This window comes from Hemicordylus capensis, chromosome 4 (genome assembly GCF_027244095.1).
Source record: "Hemicordylus capensis ecotype Gifberg chromosome 4, rHemCap1.1.pri, whole genome shotgun sequence".
In the NCBI taxonomy this organism is placed as follows: Eukaryota; Metazoa; Chordata; class Lepidosauria; order Squamata; family Cordylidae; genus Hemicordylus; species Hemicordylus capensis.
The window spans coordinates 194,494,663-194,517,093 of record NC_069660.1 but is presented as its reverse complement, the minus strand read 5'-3'; the positions used below and the strand labels follow the sequence as shown (position 1 = coordinate 194,517,093).

The window sequence follows — 22,431 nt, the reverse complement described above, 5'->3', positions numbered from 1 at the left end:
CCTGATCAGGCCTCTCCTCCACAGACCTCAGACAGACCTCTCCCTTCTGGCTCAACTCTTGGGCTCCATGGTGTCCTGCATAGAGTGCATCCCATGGTCCTGCTGTCAATCCTGCCCCCTCCAAGCCTTCCTCGGACCCTTTCAGGATCTCATCGCCTACAAGATGCACAAGATGCTTTGTATCCTCTCAGAGGTCCTCCGATCTCTCCACTGGTGGCTCTCACTGGCAGTGCTCAGGGGAATGCCGTTAACACCACCCCACAGGGTCATGATCACTACCGACACGTGTCTCACCAGCTGGGGAGCCCACTACGGCCACCATCTAGCTCAGGGCACTTGGTCACCCATTGAATCATCAAGGAACATCAACCTCCTGGAATTGCGAGCCATTCACCTTGCTCTGGTGAGCTTCCTCCCTTTGATCCGGGGCCATCATGTTCTGGTCAGGGTGGACAACGTGGCCGCCAAAGCCTACATTGCAAATCAAGGCGGCACGAGGTCCAAATCAATGATGAAAGAAGCATGTCTCTTGTTCAGCCTAGCTCAAACCCATCTAGCCTCCATCACAGCCGAGCATCTGAGTGGTGCGACGAACCTAGCAGCAGACTGGCTCAGTCGCCATATCTTAGACACGGCGGAGTGGTTCCTGAACCCAGAGGTTTTTCATCAGGCCACCAGAGTGTTCAGGTTGCCCAAAGTGATTGTGCTACCAAAAGATTGTGCTTTCTTTAAAAAAATCTACCAAAAGATTGTGCTTTCTTTAAAAGAAAAAAAAATCTACCAAAAGATTGTGCTTTCTTTAAAAGAAAAAAAAAGAATGCTGATAATATTATGTTTGATATGGAGAAGAGCTAAAAGAGGTTGGTGACTGAGAGAATGTGTGATTTATAGTAGACTCTTTGCATCTCAGAGAAATCACAAGCTTCCCTGATTCTTCACCAGATACCATTCCCCCTCAGCCGAACAGACGGATCCCCTCACAGTGACCTGGCCCCTGGGCCTCCTCTATGCCTTCCCCCCAATGGCCATCATTCCCAGGGTGATCCAAAAGCTGATCCTCAAAAGAGCAGATGTGGTTCTAATAGCCCCAAGATGGCCCAGGCATCTGTGGTTCACAGATCTGATATCTCTCTCAATCCGGGACCCATGGCCTCTTCCTCACCAGAGAGACCTACTCAGTCAGGGTCCTGTACTGCATCCGGACCCAGACTGGCTACAACTTCACACTTGGAGATTGAGCGCTCCAGACTAGCTCAAGCGGGCTACTCACGGGCGGTACAGGACACCAAAGAGGACTGCCACCATTGGGGGTGGGTGTTTCTGAAGTTCTGTCTTTCCTTCCAGAAGGCTTAACCATGGAATGCATCCTAACACTCTATGCAGGCAGGTATCAGCCCTAGCTACAATTCTTCCTCTGAACATAAAAGAATCCTTGTCACTCCACCCTCACATTTCCTACTTCCTCAGGGGAGCGAACAATTTAGCTCCGCCGCCAATTCATAGGTTCCATTCCTGGGACTTGAACAAGGTGCTCAATGCTCTTACGAGGCCCACATTCGAGCCTATCACCACTACTCCCCTCAAGATCCTATCTTACAAAGTCCTCTTCTTAGTCGCCATCACCTCAGCTAGACGAGTATCTGAGCTGGCAGCCCTTTCACACAAAGACCTTTGCACCTTCTCAGAGGATGCAGTCATTCTCCATCTGGACCCAACCTTCATCTCTAAAGTCAACTCCACCTGTCATAGATCCCAAGAAGTAGTCCTTCCCTCCTTCTGCCCCAAAACTAAGCATCCTAAAGAAAAAGCATGGCACACCCTAGATGTGCACAGAGCCATCAAGGCTTACCTCCAACGCACCAGCCCTCACCGTAAGACGGATCCTTTCTTCGTCTCTTTCCACCCTGGATCTCTAGGCCTAAAGGCGTCCAAGCTTACCCTGACAAAATGGATCAAAGCTACTATCTGTTTAGCCTACGAGTCCCTCGACCTTCCAGTTCCAGGAGACATTATGGCACACTCCACACGCAGTGCAAGTACTTCTGCGGCTTTCTCGGCGAATGCGCCACTCCATGTCATATGCAAAGTAGCCACCTGGGCATCCATTTCGCTTTTTATTAAACATTACAAGATCTCTTCCTTCCATGCCAATCAAGCAGCCATGGCGTGTACTGTCCTTCAAAGAGTAGTCTAGGGTCCGCTTCCCTCCCTTTCTTCTACAAGACCTCTAGCTTGGGCATGTCCCATCTTCATGGATAAAATCAGACAACTGTGGAAAAAGAAACATTGGTCCTACCTGTGAAGGGTTCTTTTTCGCAGTGTCTGGTTTTATCTGGCCCTCCTGCTGACTACCTTTTCAACTCCCCTCTCCTTCTTGGATGCTACGTGGGCGCAATAGTGGGCAGTGGCAACTCCCAGGGTTGCAGACGGTTCTTTACCATTGGTGCTACCTTTTCTGATACTCTCTTGACTCTCTGTTGTTTTCTCTGACTTATTTTTTCTTCCTAGAGTCTCTTTCCTCTAGTATATGCTATCTTATGGCTCGACAGTCCGGAACTGGGGTCTAGAGGGAGCTCCGCCTACCAGCCTACTGGAGGTCAGATGCAAATCTAACTACATTCCTGTCTTCCTCAGGCATGATATAGGGACACAACCCATCTTCATGGATCAGACACTGAGAAAAAGAACCCTTCACAGGTAGAACCAATGTTTCTATCTGTGTTCGTTTCAACTCTCCTGGTCACTTATCTAAAGCAATCCCAACTACAAAAGGTGTGAGACAAGGGTGTATACTTGCACCTCTTTTGTTCAATTTTTATGTAAATGGTTTAATTAAACATTTACAGAAATTGGATACTTTTGCACCTATATTAGCAAACAGAAGGCTGCCACTATTGATGTATGCTAACGATGCAGTGATTCTTTCTCAAACTAGATCAGGCCTTACAAGAGCTCTGGGGGCTTTGGTAACACACTGTCAGGAGGAACATCTGGTCATCAATTATTGCAAAACGAAAATAGTTTGCTTTAACAATAAAGCTAAGGGCTTTAGATGGACTGTTGGGGGACATCAAGTCGAACAAGTAAAGCAAATCAAATATCTTGGTGTGATATTTCAGTATAACAACAGGCAACGTGCCCATGCTAGAATGGTTTCTGATTTGGCTCAACGAAGCACGGCAGCTATTCTGAGATTTCACCATGCTCAAGGAGGAGGATATATTCCTGCTGCCATTAAATTGTTCCTTGCTAAAACTGTTCCGCAACTTTTGTATGGAGTTCAATTGGGCCCCTTTGACAGTTTTATGCCCCTAGAGCGGGTACAGTCGGGCTTTCTAAGAGCGCTTTTTGGTACACCTAGATGCACCCCTAATGTAGTGCTATGACAGGAGGCTGGGTTGTGGAGGATTGAGACCAGGGCATGCTTGCAGATTATTTTCTACTGGCTGAAGCTTCACCTCCGGCCAGTGGAACTTGTGCCTGAGTTTCTTTCAGCTATACCCCGGCCTATTTGGCTGGTAATGATTATGGCTAAACTTTCCAGTATTGGCCTAGATCCTGAATTTTTATTAGAAACTGACCTAGCGAATGCCAAAAAATTAGTTCATCAATGTCTAAATGATATGGAGTCTCAGAATGAGTTGGCTTGTCTGCAAGCATTTTACAGTCAGTTTAAGGCCAGGGTGGGTTTTTCCCCAGCTTCATATTTGTCCATCATAACTGTCAGAAAGTTCCGCTGGGCTTTTTCAAGAGCACACTTTAATGCCTTTCCTTCAGCTATATTAATGGGGAGATTTCAACATCTACCCCTGGAGGCTCGCTTGTGCCCTTGTGGTTCGGGTGAACCTGAATCAATCGCCCACATTTTATTACGCTGTAGATTCTACAGTAACATTAGATATCATTTGATTCTGCCGCTTCTTTCTAGGTTTTAACATCAATTGGATGATTTTCTGCTGCTGTATAAACAACAACAATTACAAGGAGGCATGATAGAAGTTTATTAAGTTATGAATAGTAAGGAGGAGGGCCCCCCCTTTCCTCTCTCATAATACTAGAGCTAGATGTAAATCAATGAAGCTGATTGGTTGTGGGTTCAGGGCTGATTAAATAAAGAGGCCATTCACACAATCAAAAATTGTGTTCTACCCATGTTTGGGAACTTTGTGTGCTCCCAATTTCTGCTTGTGCAGAAGCAAGGTAGGAGGAAAACCTAGGTACTTTTCCTCCTACCTTGTTTCCACACAATTACATCTACCCAGGTTTTCCTCCTAGCTTGCTTCTAAACAACCGAAAATTGGGAGCATGCACAGCTCTCAAACGTGGGTAGAACACAGCTTTTGATTGTGTGAATGACCTCAAATTGTTTCACCCACACACATTAAACTTATAGAGCTTCTTACTACAAGATGTGGTAATGGCCTCCACATCATCACAGATTAATGATGAACAGAAATGTAGAGCTATTAGCTGTCCTTCTGAATGAAACCTTAGTATACAGAGTCAGAGAGACTCTTCTCACGAGCGTGCAGGGCATACTGGAGAAACCCCTGAGCTGGGAGGCTGCTTTTAAGCCTCCTGGCTGGGGGTCTACTTGTGAGTAGCCATGGCTACTCATGATTTAAAAAACCAGGTTTGCTGAGCACTTGCTCTGCAAACCCGGTTTAAAGGGAGGGGTAGTTAGGTGGGTTAACTGCCTGGAAGCCACTGGGCTTGCCTGCCGGTGGCTCACACGGTCAGGCAAAATCGGGCTAGGCTCTCCTAGCCCGATTTCGCCTGATCGTCAGAATAGCCTCAGAGTATCTTAATACCAAATGTTGAGGACAAAAACCAGGGCATCACCTTCATGGCCAGCTTGTGACTGACAAGAAGCATCCTACTGCACATTCCTTAGAACAGAATGCTGGCTTAGGGCAACCTTAATCAGAGTTAAGTCAATTCTTATGCTTTATCTCCTCCCATTCATGACCTTATGGTGACAGTGTATTCAACTCATGTGGGCTCTTTTGTAATTTCTGTTAGAAGGATGCTTTAGGGATTGCACAAGACATATTACTTACCCCTAATTACGGTCCTTTTCAAATGTGTCCTCTATTATGTATTTTTGTCCCATCCCTGTCCCATCAGAGTTAAACACTACTCCCATTAGAAATGTGAAGCAGTGAAGTCAAGTGAGACTCTTCAACAGCTTAGCTTGATCCTGAGATTTCTGTATTCAAACAAAGCCTATTTCATCACGTAGCTGGCACTATTCTTTTAGAAGTCTACTGCAGAAAAAGGACACATTTGCAATATATAGCTCACTACACAGCTTGTATGTAACTTATGAATCCTATCCAATTTAGTAAATTTGGGTTCACAAAGTGCGTCAGATGTTCCTTGCTGGAGATCTGAAGGCAACAAAGGCATCTTGGCATTTTTCAGTTGCCTGCAAACTTTAGAAGATCTTGAGGCTGTTTTCACAAGCAGCCAGGGCAGGGCTAAGGCTACTTGTTAGTACTGTGAGAACTCAACAACTGGCAGTGCTTTGGCTATGAAGCCCGGGATCGAGCCTTCCCTTAACCCTGTTTAACTGATAGTGTGTCAGTGCCAGCTGCTTTCAGAAGTGGTGGGACACTGAGGGGTACCTGCCTATTGCCTGAGGGATACCCACGATGCATTGCACACTTGCATGCTGCACTGTGGGATTTCTGGGGGCCTAGATGACGTCCTCTGGCCCCTGCAACTCTGTGCTGCCTGGGGCAATCCACACACCTAGCAATTGGGACCCCGTCATCTGTGGGGAAGGTCAGTTTCTATAGCCTTCCTTCCTGAACACCCTCCCAGCCAGGTCCCTGATCATGAGAAAGGGCCCCTTGTTTGCATAGTTGCATTGGATGAAGCGATCAGAACTAGACATAAATCAATATACTGAAATCAAAGCAGTTCAGGGAACGTATCACAGTGATAGCGGTGGTCCAAAGTATTGTGATGCCTGAGGTGTGGTGCCAAATGCTGGCTTGCCACACAGCCCTAATGCGGGATAGCCCCCTTTCAAAACAGACTTGCAAACTTTGAAAGTGGCATGGGGATGGGGAGGTAATAATATACCATAGAGGAAGCCACTCTGCTTACACTGCACATACATTCTTCTATATAAACAACCCTTCTACACTGGTTGATTTCAATATTGTATAATAATTTTTGTAAAACCATTTGTACACATTTATTTGCAATATCTATGGTCCTTTTTGTCTTTGATCCTCTATTATTCTAGATGCACCTGCTGCTCTTTTGGGTTGCAAATATCTCTGGCAAGTTTTCTACCAGAGTGCTTGGAAAGGACATCATATTGTTTCCCTTAAAAATTAGGTAGATTCTTCAACAGTAAACTATAAACGAATTTTAGAGGTGCTCAGTTAATTCCTCTGGATTTGAGTTCCGTTCTTTCCAATAGCAGTATCTCTTTGCAAGCACAGAAATTGCACACACGGAGTTGTATGGTCATTATGTCCAATGGCTGTATTGTTGCATAACTCTATTTGCACAATTTTTGCACTTGTGCAAGAATGCACTTGGGGAACTGCACCAACATTACTTTGCAACAAACACATAGGAGCTCTTCTCACGAACACTGAGTAGAGCTCTGGGGAGAGCAGGCAATCTCTCACAGACAATCATCCATGTTTCTCATGATGGGCGAATTGCCTGCCCAGACAACTGGCGGTTGCTCCCTGCAGCTTTGGGGGTTGGAGTGCAGGGAAGCACCTTTGAATGTTGACCTGCCCCCCGCCTCAGCTCCAATAATGCACCACATGAGAGTGTGGTGCATTATTGGGATCCCGCCTCCCCCCAAGTGTGCCAGCCATGGCTGCAAGCAGCTGTGGCTGACACACAATCAAATAAATGAGGTAAGGGGAGCACTCGCTCTCTTAACCTCACTAAGAAGGGAAGCTACTTAGGTGGGTTTGGTGCCATGTAGCTGCCAGGATCAGGCAATCCCAGTGGTTCAAACACATGTGCAAAACCAGGCTGGACTCCCTTAGCCCAGTTTTGCACATGCCTGTGAATAGCCTCATAATATTGTGCAGTATTTCAGCCACTTACTGTGGCCATTCACACAACCTACTGGGCGGGCAGACAAGGGGAAGGCCTCGTAAACCTTGCCTTCCTCCCAGACGATCATCATAGGAACATAAGAAGCTAACATAGCACTTACACTTAGCACTTACATTTATATACCGCTCTATAGCTAAGCGGTTTACAATGATTTAGCATATTGCCCCCAACATTCTGGGTACTCATTTTACCGACCTCGGAAGGATGGAAGGCTGAGTCAACCTTGAGCCCCTGGTCAGGATCGAACTTGTAACCTTCTGGTTACAGGGTGGCAGTTTTACCACTGCACCACCAGGGGCATAGGAAGCTGTCAGACCATAGGTTCATCTAGCTCAGTATTGTCTACACAGACTGGCAGCGGCTTCCTCAAGGTTGCAAGCAAGAGTCCATCTTAGCCCTATCTTGGAGATGTCAGGGAAGGAACTTGAAACCTTCTGCTCTTCCCAGAGCATCCCCATCACTTAAGGGGAATATCTTACGGTGCTCACACATCAAGTCTCCCATCCATATGCAACCAGGGCAGGCCCTTCATAACTAAGGGGACAAGTCATGTTTGCTACCACAAGACCAGCTCTCCTCACACTCCCACATGATTCACTCTGCTCCATGCAGCAAAGAGCCCAGTCCTGGCTGCTGATGAGAACAGCCTCACTGTATCAAAGAGTGTCTCAATATGCACCTGAAGAGCTTGCAAAAACTGCTCAGTGCTGACCTTCTTCTAGTCACATTCCTGGAGCTGCAAGTTCTTAAATAGCTGCTGCAATAGTGACTTTGGCCTAGTTCACACAAAAGCAGAGGAGGTAGTAACTATGTTCCTGGATTGTTCCACTTTACCGCATGTAGCGGCTGCATGCTACAACGTAAAACTAGCATATCAGGATGAAGGCTAAATAAGAGAGAACTTTTCTCCTTACATCTAGTTTTCTGTATTTATGGAGTTTGTTTTGAGGTGGGTTTTTTTTTTCTAGGAAAATTCAGTCCTACAGTTTTAGCATCTCACCTGCTGTTGTGTGAACTATGTATTTGGCATAGATGTTGGGGCTATTCTTACGATCACAAAAATGGGGCTAGGAAAATCCTAGCCCGATTTTTGTGATCATCAGAACCACCAGGCTCGCAGCCGAGCCCGGTGGTTCTGGAGTGGCTAACCCACTCCTGTAGCCCGCCCCTTAGCCACACTTTAAAAAAAAAAAATCATCTAAGGCATACAAGTAAAAACTAGTTGTTCTCAGCAGAATGAATGGAGCCTATTTCCACTTGTTTTAACATGGTGACTCTTTACCAAGGATATACTTCCATGTGATGCAAATTTGTTTGGTATCTGTTAGCACATGTCACAGAGAGGCATAGTCCATATTTTGTACGGCTGCCATCTTGAAACAACAAGGCAGATTGGCCACCCCACCCCCCCAAAAAACCCACCACCCTTGAGGTCTTCTAGCATCCTCCTATGTGCTATGTATTTGTTTTTGTCTAATTCAGCACATTGATTAAAAAGGGGTGATGCCTAACTTGGAGCGGCCACTATCTTGAACTAAAGTTTTGTGGATTGGCAAAAAACAAACAAAAGAACCCAACCCTTGGAGGTCCCCTGTGATCCCCTATGATTCCTTGTACTGTGAATTTGGTTTGTATCAGACTATAAACACAAACATTATTAGAGTGGGACACACAAACACAAACATGGTGATCCCATATGCAATCTTTCTTTGGGAACGTAGGCTAAAAATTACAGAAGGAGGGGAAATGACTTTGCCGCTTTCTTTTCTGGAAACTGCCCCACAAATAAAACAGCAGCAAAGAGTTACATTTTGTTTTCAGCTGGCAATACTATTGCCACCACAGGTGCTTATAGGATCAATCCATTAGCTGAACTCTGTACAGCAAACTATTGTAAGAAGATGTTATGCCTCAAACATGTGGCTTGGTGGGACACCAGACATGCAGAAAAAAGAGTTTAAAAGTATTTGTTGCTTCATGGCAAATCAAATGCATGAAATCCCATTTTAAAATGATTTTCTGATCAAGGAATCTTTTTTTTTGATGAACCAGAACTCTTTTTCCCTAAAAAAAAAGAAGAAGAAGAAGAAGAAGAACCTATTTTCAATGGTCAACAGAATTCACTGAAAAGTACTTATTTGAGCAGGAAAATTATTCATAACAGTAGCTGCATAGGCAATTTTTCAGCCAGACTTAGGTTAATGAGGCTAGATCTGGAAAGTGATGGACAGAGTGTCGGCGCTAAAATTTTATACTACTCTAGCGACTGAGATACACATCTACGGGATGGCATTAATGGTCTTTGCCATCTAATTTATGTGAGAAAGTTTCAAAAGATCCCCATGATTCAAAGAAAGACCTCAAGGCACATATATTATACATAGATGCAATGAAATAAAGTGGGTTTCAGAGTGAGCTTGTCTTCTTCTAATTTTTCACTCTTGGCTCATATTCTGAGCAGTAACTTGAACACATTTAGGATGATACGGTTCACAGAAAACAATACTTAAGAAATGGTATTCTTTCATTTCATCAAGCCAAAGCAATTCATAGGTCTATGGCCCCGCCCCGGTCCTATTAAATGTCACAGAATGGCTAAATTGGGTAAGATGCTGACAGACTTGTATTGGTCCTAAGCAGATATTCTCCATCTTGCACTTGAGCAAATGGAAGACATGTTTCCTGTACCAAAGAACCACGGAACATAGGTAATGCAAGGAACATAGGCAATCCATTACAGTCAGTATTTTATTTTATTTATTGTTGCATTTATATACCGCCTTTCGTTAAAAGACTACCCCAAGGCGATACAGTGTCAAACAGCTGGATCCTATCCATGGTTACTCATCAGTACATCCCACAGATTTCAAATGGAGATTACTCCCAGGTAAGTGTGCATAAAGCAAACTTAAGTGGGCAGAAATAGAGCATGTGGAGGAGGGACATGAGAATACTGAAATCTATTGATAACATATTCACAATGCCATGACTAGGAGCCCACCTTGTACCAGTACAAAGCAGCACTTGAAAAAATACAAAACTATCAGCAGTGCAGAGTCACATGGAATAAATTGCACACATTCCTCCACATCATGCCATGCATTGTGGGAAATTCAGAGGCTGGGACGCATGGTCCCGGCCTCTGGAACTCCACATTGTGTGGTCCAGTGCAAATCGTCTGTGAGTGAAGTCCACGCATGACACTCCCAGTAACATTTAGTTGCTCATCTGGGTGGGTAGGGGAGGTGAGTTGGCCCAATCTTCCCCCCGCACTTGCTCGCTCAGTCATATGAATAGCCCCTTTGTGTCTGTAGGGGAAGAATGGCAGTCCAGTCTCCAAATAGCAAAGCAAAACCAGTTGGGTGAGAAAGCAGCAAAGCAAGAGGTCTTGAGACAGTTCTTTAGTATTGAAGAACTACAAGGATTTATTTAAAGAAAAGGCTGCAAACAAATGTGAAAAAGCCTGCAGCTTAATTTCAGCTGTAGCTCATGGCCAAAACAAACAGCCATCTCTGGAGAGACAAAATGGATAAAAGTGCTGGACTCCTCCCCTGTTCCAGTGTTAGTCTCCATGACCCTCCCCCCCTCCCCCCCGGGGTCACTATGAGACATTACAGCTGAGAGGGGATGCTGCCAGGGTCCTATCTCCAACAGTGTCAAAGTATGGGAACAGGTATCCCAACATGGGATGGGACAGCAAACAGACCCCAAAGGGAGCAAAGGCTCATTCAAGCAAAGACTACATTAACTCAACATCGGTTTAATTAATTAATTAATTAATTAATATATTTATACTCCACCCCTCCAGTGCACTACTGCTCAGGGCGGCTAACAACAATAAAATAGATACGAGACATAATAAAATTAATAAAATTAACCAAGTTGAACAAACAACTTAAAAGGTTAAGAACCGCAATCATGATTAGATTCAAATTAAAAATTATTTTTAAAGCTTAAAACTGAAATTTATCAAAAGCTAAAGAACCTACCTGATGTAAACAAAAAATGGAGCATTAAAACGCCTCCTTTTAACTGTAGAGGGACTACACAGAGAGTGAAGAATAGAATGGGAACTAGATGAGAGGAAAGGTTACTGAATGACTTGAGCCACAACCCCGTGGCTTCTTTTGAGTGCAGAAGGCAAAATATTCAATCCCCTGCACCTGCAGTTTAAAGGGACTTTGGTAGTAGGCAGAGGCGTAACTATAGGGGGGCAGGGGGGGCACGTGCCCCGGGCGCCATCTTTTTGGGTCACATGGGGGGCGCCGCCATGACCAAATTTTTAAAAAAATATTTATACAAATTTCTCCTGCTCAGTGCAGCAGCGCTGCAGCAGTCAAGGAAGCGTGTCGGCGCCCCCTCCCCCATGAGCGGTCCCTTCCGCACCGCCCGCGCCCCCCCCCATTGCTTTGCTGGCGGCCAGTCAGTGGCCTGGCTTGGCAGCGGCAGGTGCCGCGGCGGGCGCCTTTCATGCTGGTCACTGCGCCTGCCCGCCCGCGCCCCCCCCCATTGCTTTGCTTGCAGCCAGTCAGTGGCCTGGCTTGGCGGCGGGCGCCTTTCATGCTGCTCACTGCTCCTGCCCTTTGCTGAGGCTCGCTCGCTCCGTCACTCACTTAGTCTGGAACAGCCAGAAAGAGGCCCTCTAGTGGCTTGCCAGCCAGAGGGTCTCTAGTCAGTGACGCACGCATGCGTGACTCGGCCGGCGTGCCGTATCGCGCTGCACATGTGTGCGGTGCGTCCGTCCTCCTCTGTTCGCCTGCACATGGTGGCGCAGTCGCCATCGCGGAGGAAAGCGTGGTTGCTGGGGTGGGGCTGCACTGCAGCAGGCGCAGGCAGGACGACGAGGACACACACGGACACCCGCACGGAAGAAAGGATTCGGCGGCGGGCGGGTGGAAGCAGCAGACCAAGTGTCAGGGTGAGAAACTGAATGAGTTGCAAAAACTACAGAAGCCACATGTGGGGAAAAAACATATTAAAGAATCAGGCTTTTATTTAGCTGCCCAACTATGGTTCTCAGATGCCTAACAGGTGTTAATGTTTGCATTATACGCTCCTCTCTCCGCCCCAAAAGAAAGAAAAACAATCATAAAGATTCTTTGGCACTCAATCTTAAATGCATGCATGTATATGGAACTGAGAGTCAGTTCCCACAGCCTGGGTAGTACAGCAGTGTGAGTTGACTCAAGCAGTGTAACATAACTGCCTGTGCATTGTTACAAGGTGTTTCAAGAGAGTTTTACCATGAGTTCTGCTTGCTGGCATGCTCGTTTTTGCACTGTGAAAGCTTGCCTTGTGATCTCAGTTTACGCTGAAGTGCTCCTATAACAGCTCCATCTAAGAAAAACCTGCAGTGTTAGCTTTAACAAGTGCCTGTGGTATCCTGCTAAAGACACAAAGTTTGGCAAGAAAAATGGGGGAGGGGTTATATGCAAGGACCGTTGGAGATATTCTCTTGCTTGTGAGGAAAAACCTAAGTATAATGTGGTGTGTATCATCAATCATTGCATCATAATTCTGTTGTTTGAGATACAAGCCAACTCCACAGGGTTGTTGTGAGGAAAAAACACATGTGTGTCAGTCAGATGTATGCTGGGGGGGGCGGTGGCGGTGGGGGGGCGCAATTTCAGTGCTTGCCCCGGGCGCCGTTTTCCCTAGTTACGCCTCTGGTAGTAGGGCAGGAAAATACCTCAGCCTGAGAGTTGCTGCCAATCAGAGTATACGCTGCTGAGACAGATGAAGCTGACTGTTTATATTAGTCTTGCCAAGTTAGTAGCAAGCAGTTGTATTCTTGAGCTGTTAAAACTCAAACATTAAGAATGACAGGTAATGATCTTTTATTTTCAGGACCCATTGTTCTGAAAATACTTGCTGTAAGGCTTTGATCCACTTCAAAGGCACGGTTTACATCAGTTCTACTTCAATAATTTTGTTGCTGCTGTAATAAGTTTTTAGATGCCAGACATATTCTGAAGGAATAAAGATGTGGTATCTCTTGAATTCCTGCCATATGGAAAATATTGACAGATGTGTTACTTACTCCCACTGGCAATACATACCTTCCAGATTCACTCAATAATCTCATTTTAGTTTGAGCAGAATGTTAATATCATAACAAACCAAGGCGGCAGGGGTGGGGGGGGAGAGAACGTGTTTTTCCATCTATCAAGCCAACTGAAGCTGTAATCCTATGCATACTTAGCTGGGAGTAAGCCCCATCAAACATAATGAAATTGACTTGGGAAAACACATGTATAGTGTTCTTTTGTGCAGAATATAGGCATGGGACAGATATGAATATGAACCAGTGGTTTAAACAAATGACTTAGCAGAACATTATTAAAGTAATAATATTACTTGAAGTGATTAGTGGTACTATCATGCTATAATAAACAGCCATTTTGTACAGAGATTCCCTTCCCTAAGCTTTACTTGCCATAATCTATTAATTCACAAGGGTTTCTTAGTAATTTAATAACTCTGCCAGGACACACTAATATGTCATGAGAAATATACTTCAAAAAAAAAAAAAAGTAGACACTTCTGTGCCCCCAATTTCTATTCATGCAGAGGCTGTCCCACTTTCTCTATGATTCATTGTTATGGCCATGCCTCCCTCCAATCAGCCTCCTCTGGAGGCAAGTAACTTTGCTGTGCTCCTTCTTGGATCATGATCCAGTGATTGGATCATTCAATCACTGTCATAGCTAAATAACCCAACCTGAGTAAATGGAGGCTGCTCTCATTGGATCTATATATCAGTCACGACCCTGAGCTTGCTTCATTCCAAGCTAATCAGGAGGCATGGACATATCCCTTACTTCATGGCTGTGGTAACAACTCAGCAACAAGTTTACTTTACATAATGAACAAAGACCCAACCACTAAGGACATATCTACACTACTAGTTTAAAAGTTAGGGTCAGCCCCAGCTTTGAATAAACCTTCAGCAGGGTCCCCACCTGTAGTACTCCTGCTTTTACCTGAGTGAGCCTTGGACCTCCTGCTACCTGGCAGCAAATTATTAGGGTAGATAGGGACTTTTATTCACTTCTGCTGCCTCTGCGGGCTAGGGATGTACAAACCGGCTCGAGCCAGACTAGACCCGGTTTGGCTCGAGGTTGAGTTGAAAACCCTGGACCAGTCTGGGGGTGCCAGATATGGTTAATTTTTTTTAAAAAAAAGTTTGCACTTACCACCGCCAAGGGCTTTGGCCTCTAAACAGGCAGAAACAGCCCATGAGAGAGCAGAGGGAGGCCAGAGGAAGGAGGGGGAGCTGCCAAAGGCCCCCCCACCCCCCATGGCTGCAGCACCACCCCCTGAGGCCACTGAAGCCCTCAGTGGCAGTAAGTGTGATCTTAAAAAAAAAAATTAACCATGTCTGGCACTCCCAAACCAGCTCCAAACAGGCACAAATTCAAACTGAGCTGGGCCCCTCGTTCAGGGTGCCAGAACGGAATATGACTGATCCAGTGCAAATCCAGTTTGGATTCGAACCAAACCTGGCAAACCGGTTTTGTGCACATCCGGACAGGTGGCAGCAGGTCAACAACAGGAGCAATACTGTTTTGGCTACTAGCCATATCCCCAAGGAGCATCATGCAACATGTAGGGCATTGTGGGGGGAAGGACATGGTGGCCAGTACCCAGTGGTTACCTACTAAAATGCTTTTGTTTTTCCTGACAGCCTGCTACCTCCAAGGTTGCTGTGGGCAAAAACAAATGAAAACATGCACTGCAATACCCACTGCCAAGGTAAGAGGCAGGGCACCCAGATGAAGACTGCTAGTTACTGGCTGGGTCCAATTCTCTATGGAGGGTGTCAGGACAGGCATCAGTGATGGGCATTCTGGGTTGCTTTGGCCCTGGCAACTACCTAAGGGCCAGTTAAAATGTTTGATGCTGGCCTAGGCCTGTTGATCATTTTCCTCTCCACAGGAAACCTTGAGAACTGCAAGTCTGTGAGAGAGGGAGGGGCTAAACTTCTAACAAAACATCATCTGCCCTGTCACTAGAACCAAGATCTTTGGAAGAACCCATGACAGTGAAATGGATATAAAACTAATATCCCTTTGTTGTGTCGATAAGATATGCACTTATAAGCCACAGAAAGATAGCTCCAGCTTTTAAGCCAAAATTAATGAATAATTAAGATTCAGATAATAACTTATATCCTTAGAGTGTAATTCTTCTGTGAAAAAGATCGTGTTTCCAGAAGTTCATGACAACATTTTTTTTTTTTTTTTGGTAAGAAGCTTTTGTAGAAACTAATATGTCTCGTATCAGCGATGGCACTTAAACTGACATTTTTAATGAGTGCAAAGTTAAAAACTCATTATAGAAAACAATGCAAGAAGGGCAGTCATTATACTGCTATTGTACATGGTAGGAAACGTGATCAAATTGGACTTGTCAAAGACAATTGGAACAGAGAATAATAATTATATTATGGGGTTAACTTAAGACTATTTGACTAGTAAGCCAGGACACAATTTTTAAACACTTCATTTTCACCCATTATTATTGCTATTCATATCCCAACTAGACTTTCACCAGAAGACCTGAGGAAACAGGCCTCTGTAAAACTTCTAAAAACCAATGGTTAGAAGTGGCATTTAGAGAAGAGATGATAGACACGGGAGGGGTGCTTAACATAGGAAGCTGCCTTATACGGAGTCAGATCTTTGGTCCATCTAGCTCAGTATTGTCTACACTGAGACAATAACCCTGGCTTCTCCAAGGTAATAGGCAAGAGCCTTTCCTAGCCTTACCTGGTGACAGCGGCGGCCAGTGCAGGCGCTGCTGGATGGGTGGGGGGGTGGGGGCGGCGGCAGGAGGCACCTTTAAATGCAAATTTAAATTGCTTATCTCTCCTCCTGCTGCACCTGAAAGCTGTTCAGAGCAGTGGCATGCTGTTCAGCACCCGCTGCAGTGGAGGACCAGCTCCACCCCTCAGCTGGCGGAGGCTGTTTGCATGGCCAGCAAATGGCCTCCACACATGTGCAGATATAATCTGGGATGCAATTTTGGATGGAAAAATGGCATGAGAAAAGAATCAGCCTCCCCTTCGCTATAACTCCATCTGGATGTTCCCTTACGGCTATTTCAAAAGAGAACACAACTGAGGGAGAGATCATCATGGTATGTTTAATAAATCATGTAGCTTGACCCTAAAGAGCAAGGCGAAGCTAGAGCAAGGCCACCAAATCAGTGGGAAGAGCAGTTTCAGGAGACACTCATGAGACTGGGCCACAATCAGGTTAAGCAAAGGGTTGCTGGGGCTGAATGGGAACAGTCTGAGCTACTGTTGCTTCAGTGAAGGTTGATTAACATATAAGCCTACCTTAGAGCCACGTCAAATGTTTTTTTGGGGGAGGGGAAGAGGATGGTACAGTCCTTCACATGACTGTGTCATCTTAGGATGTGCGTGAAGAGCATCAAGTCTCCACAAATGCTCCAACATCAACATTTCTGAGCATGAGGAAAATTAACATGTGTAGGAGAAGCCTCAGCTGAACATTTCTAGCCCATCAGTGTGCAAGGGATACTTGAAAGCAAGCAGGCAATGCCGGGTGAATGTTCAGAATACGAATATGATGAATACGACAATTATTTATATACCACTTCTCAACAGACGTTCCCAAAGCAGTTTACATAGATATAAACAATCAAACAAACAAACAAACAAACAAACAAACAAACAAAATGTCTCTCTGTCCCCAAAGGGCTCACAATCTAAAAAAGAAACATAAGAAAAACACCAGTGACAGCCAATGGAGGGATGCTATGCTAAAGATGGATAGGGATAGGGCCAGTTGCTCTCCCCTTGCTCAATAAAGAGAATCACCACTTTTAAAAGGTGCTTCTTTGGTCAGCTAGCAGAATGTTCAGAAACCAGAATAGAGCTGTGGAATAATATATTTCCAGTGATTACGCGTCTTCAGCACCCTGCCTAGCTCCTTGTCCCTCCCTATAAGTAGCAGGTGCAAAATAGATTATGCTAAATCAACATAATTATGCAAATAAGCTTCATTTAAGCTTCAAATAAGCACCCCTGCTAATTTGGCAAAGAGGCACTTTTTAACATGGTGATTCTCTTTATTTAGCAGGGGGAGAGTAACTGGCCCTATCCACCCCCAGCACAGTACCTCCAGTGAATGTTGCTGGTGTCTATCGTGTGTTTCTTTTTAGATTGTGAACCCTTTGGGGACAGAGTTCCATCTTATTTGTTTGTTATTTCTCTGTGTACACCCTGAGCCATTTTTGGAAGGGCGGTATAGAAATCGAATAAATAATAATAACAATTTAACAGGCTGCTGGATTCCATTTTCTTGGCATAGAATTTGGGCTACCTTAGTACACATGACAGGATGCTGATTACTGATGGGCAAGCATGAGACTGCTCAGCCCCAAATTGAAGGCCTCCTTGAGCATTCTACTTGAACCTCAAAACTACTTGGGTGAGGGATTCAAGATTTGAAATGGGACTCAAAAGGGCTGGATCCCCTCCAGCTCTCCTCACCTGCAAGAATAAACAGAGTGTGCCAGGAGTGAAGGGACATGGTTTACAACATCCCTTTGCTCTGATGAGTAGAGATAAGGTGTGTAAGCAGAACTGAGGTGTGTGGTCCACTAGAGGTGAACCGTGCTGCCTGCCCCAATTCTATTATCAGGAATCAAAAAAGGAGTTTGCCTATGCAAGCACTCTTATTTGATTTCTCTGGCACCTAGAATACTAATGCTTTTTAAAAAGCATTGTGCACTCTCAGCTGTGATGCTAACCATAATGCCAGTTTATTGCTGCTTCAGTTGATCCTGGATTTGCCCTCCATGTTGCCATTTCTAAAGGCGCATTGAAAACTGGAACGTATAATAAGCAACACATTTTAATTATTCACAGGTGAAATATAATAGTTTAGAAGCATGTCATTGTGGAATTTTAAATCAAATTCCACTCTCACTTCTGCTACATCAGCCAAGAAACTCTTATTTTTAATAGGAACTTATTCTGAGAAATATAATTTTCACCTGCACATTTCATTACGTACAGTTTCATTCTGGCATATAGGTAGAAAGTTGTCTGGGCTGTTCTATGACTGTTTGATTACTTCCCTGATTTCCTAGGATTTTGGTCTGTGATGTTCTCTTTAATGAGAAACCTGCCTCTGTATAGAACATCTTTTATTTTCTCCATGGTTTATAGAGTAATTTATTTTCCACCTTACCTCAAAGTCTGCATCCTTGCAGCATCTTCAGAACCAAACCCTGTAACAGATGGGGTTATAAATACATTTACTGAAGCTAAATAATGTCTCCAAATAACTTGCCTTGATTTTAAATTATATTATTAAAAAAATAAAATAAAGACAAGGCAATACATGGAGCTGAAGAAAGAACCCAGCAGTATAAAATGTCCTGAAATAGAATTATCTTTCAAGGTCTTACACAAGTTGTATGAGAAAAGAAACCTTCAGCTGTGTCCAATTTTTAAAGGGCCTGCAATCAAAGGTTCATGTCCATCCTTTCAATTGTTCTGTATAGCCTGCCAAGTAAGAAGTACAAGGATGATTTAATTCTGGGGCTGCCTCCTAGGAAGTGTGGTACAACAACCACAGCTTTCTACAGACTAAGGGTCTGGGTTCCCTCTTGCTTATTTGAACAGAAGAGTACCCCACTTAGGGTAAGTATGTTCAAACAAACAGTTCTGTTCCATAGGCAGGTGGAATGCCCACTACAGGACTGGTATAGTAGGGGAAGAGTTAGGAGTCAGTATTAGCTGCTGGGTGGCAAGCCATATTCAGCCTTGAATTGAGCTTGAGCTTACTGCAATAACAGTAACAGCTGGTGGCTTATGAAATGGTGACTTTTGAAGTTGATGGAACTTGTTGGGAGTAGCCTCCTTTTCAGCCCAAACTATATGCTTAATGGTCTTCCAGGCAGAACGAGGACTTTTCAGATCCACATTGACCATACCAGAGACCCCCCGCCAAAAAAAAAAGGTATGAGAGAAGGTTGGCATTTGTGCCCCTCTCTCTGCTTGTTATGGATAACAAAGAGGCTGAACAGGTCTTTGAGCAATCGGATACTTGGGAAGGCCCTGGAAAGGAAATTAAATGCAACAGTAACAAGGTTTGATATGCAAATGCTGAAATACCTTCCCTAGGTAATCACAGAAAAGGAATTCCTCATCAGAGCCATTTCCTCCCCTCAAGTGTGAACACAATTTCCTCCTACGACTGATTTGAATTAGCCTTGAGGACTAGCAACTCATGATTAGATCAAATCTCAAAGAGTGAATCCCATATCTAGAGTGATCTCTACCCCTAGGTGCCTCATCTAATCTGGATCTCCCAAAACATTAGACTCAGATGCACTACATTATCTCTGCCCTTCAGATAAGAATTGTCAATTTAGAAATCTGATTTTACCCCGCTTCCTCTCTGAATAGGAGTAACCCTTTTGTCAACTATGCTTAATCAATCAATCAATCATCTTTATTAGGTCAAAGACCAGCAGAGGATATAGTACAGATACAATGAAATAAAACATCATTAAAATTATTATAAACCAGATAGATATACCTAAAATGCTGCGAAGCCATAGCTATAATTAGCCTATAAACTGATGATGATGATGATGATGATGATGATGATATGACTATGATTAGTGAAATACAACTCTAAAAACTGATTAATAAAATAAGATACAGCAGGATAATCCTAGAAGCTGTAGGGAGATTAATAGAATAGAGATAAAACAAAGGTAAGTATACAACTATCTTTAAAAGTAGGGCATCTAAAAATAGGGATGTGTGAACTGGTTCGGATCCGAACCGGTTCGGGTCCGAACCGGTTCCAGTTCGGAGGTTCGGATCGAACCGAACCACCCCCGGTTCGGTTTGATTCCGAACCGAACTGGGGGTGGTTCGTTTCGAACCGGTTCGGACCGGTTCGGATCGGTTCGGAAAGCTGAAAATTGGTCAGATGGTAGCTGGCACCCAGGGGTACCTGTCACCCAAACCCCAAAGCAATCGGACACTCGTACGATTTTTTTATGAATTTTTGAAAAAATATTTTTATTTTTCTCTCATAGGATATAATGGGACCCGAACCAGGCCATTATTTCTTATTGTGGAGCACTCATGGGTGCCAACAACCATGCAAACCCTGAAGCAATCAGACACCCCTATGATTTTTTATGAATATTTGAAATATTTTTAATTATTTTTCTCATTGAGTATAATGGGACCCGAACCAGTCCATATCCCCTGTTGTGGAGGACCTAGGAGCACAAAAGCAGGGTGGGTGGTAGACAGGCATGGGTGCCTACCACCCAAAAAATCTCAAGGCAATTGGACACTCCTCTGATTATTGGTGAATTGTTAAGTGTTTTTGAATTCCTCATAGAGAATAATTAGGATTGCAGCAAATGTATAGCTTCACGTCGGGGGGAAAGGGGTGTCGTAGAGTGCAGTGTGGTGGGTGGTAGTTCCTAGGGTGGGCAAGGAAGCTATCAGAATTATTTGAAAGGAATTGGGCAAAGAGGTGATTTTTAAGTGATTTTTGAAGTTTACGCGTCTTTAAGGTTTTTCCTCATAATAAGTTATAATGGAGCTTTCAGCAGCCCTATAAGTGCACATGGGGGTGCTGGGGTGGCCCAGAGCAAGTGGTGGTGTAGTGCACATAGGGTGCCAACCACCCCCATGGGTTTCTAACCCATGGGGTACAGGGATCTCTGGTAGGGGCACCCCCATGGGTACAGGGTTCTCTTGTTTCTGAGGTATTGAGTGTGGATTCTATGATAGCAAATGAGATTTTCAATGAGACACCATCAATCCACTCTAATATGCTATCATAGAATCCACACTCCGCCTCCTGCTTCTTCTCTGTGTGTGTGCTTAGTGTGCTGCTCCACTGCTGGCAGGCAGCAGCAGCAGTGGCCTTTTTGTTAGATCAGAGAGTTGGTGTGTTGTCTCTCTGAGTGTCATCTTGCTTGGGTAGGTGGTAGGTACTAGGTGTTAAGTGTTAGGGCGCCCAGAGAGAGGGGCAAAAAGGCTGGGGTGGCAATTGATGGGTGCCCCTAGCATTGTTGGTGGATTTCTTGAAAAGAAGAGAAAAAATCCCATTGGCTAGATTGGGGTTTTTGGGGGGGCAGCCCCGGACCCGCCTCTGTGGGGTGGCAGCACCCCCAAAGTGGGTCTGGGGCCATGGCAAAAATGGCCTCAGTCCCTCCCGGCAATCCCCGGAGAGATAGGAGTGATGGTTTTTTTATTAGGATTTCCTAAGGCATTAAATGAATAACTGTCTCTCTATGTGGCTTTTTATCACCTTTCACCCAGTGACACACATTCTATTCTTTCCAATTAGATATTATTTAATGCCTTAGAAAATCTTAATAAAAAAAACTATCACTCCTATCTCTCCGGGGATTGCTAGGAAGGACTGAGGCCATTTTTGCCATGGCCCCGGACCCACTTTGGTGGTGATGCTGCCCCACAGAGCCGGGTCTGGGGCAGCCCAAAACCCCCATTCTAGTCAATGGGAAATTTTTTTTTTCCAAAAATTCACCAATAATACTAGGAGCAACCAATTGCCTTGGGATTGTTGGGGTGGAGGACACCCATTGGTGGCTACCACCCACCCCAGCTTTTTGCCCCTAAGTGCTCCACATAGGGAGTTATGGGCAAAAATTGAAATTTTTTTTAAAAATTGTAAAAAATCAGAGGAAGGTCCAATCGACTTGAAATTTGGGTGGCAGGTAGAACACAAGGTCCCCTTTCAAACCAGCTATTTTTTGAGATCTGAACCGGTTCAGATCCGAACCGAACCGGGGGGGTGGTTCGGCAAAACCAAAACCGAACCACCCTGGTCCGGTTCGGACCCGGTTCGGATCCGAACCGAACCGGGAGAACCGGTTTTATGCACATCCCTATCTAAAAATATAAAATAGTTAAGATAACATATAAAAGCTAAAATGTGAAGTAGAGAAGCAAGTTACAATTATACAATCAGGTAAAATGATCAGTAGTTAAAATCTGCTACAAGGAATATTGTCTGGCAATCAGGACCTGGTGGATCTTGCATGTTGCCCCGCAGAACCTGGCAGCATTGTACATTAAAGTCCGATTGTCATCTGAAAGCAGCATCTTGGTGTAGACTTGACTAGAGCGACCAGGGTATTTGAGAAGCAAGGGAGATATGAGCTTGTCATGGCTGTCTTTATAAAAGAGACATGAGAGGAGCACATGCTCTATGGTTTCCACCTCCCCAAAGTCACAAGGACAAAGCCTTTCCATGAGTGGGATATTCTCATATTTGCCTTCCAGAACAGCGG

At 44.6% G+C, this 22,431-nt stretch overlaps 1 long non-coding RNA gene across 2 annotated transcripts in view; it reads right to left on the bottom strand.

Annotated features, from left to right (window-relative positions):
* LOC128325093 (uncharacterized) overlaps window positions 1-22,431 on the bottom strand; it is a 120,359-nt gene that overhangs the window by 17,525 nt on the left and 80,403 nt on the right. The window contains exon 2 of one of the 2 annotated variants that reach the window (XR_008307253.1): window positions 18,324-18,363. The exons of the other annotated variant lie outside the window; for it this stretch is intronic. This is a non-coding gene — a long non-coding RNA (uncharacterized LOC128325093). The remainder of the gene's footprint in view (window positions 1-18,323; window positions 18,364-22,431) is intronic. 2 annotated transcript variants of the gene reach the window in all.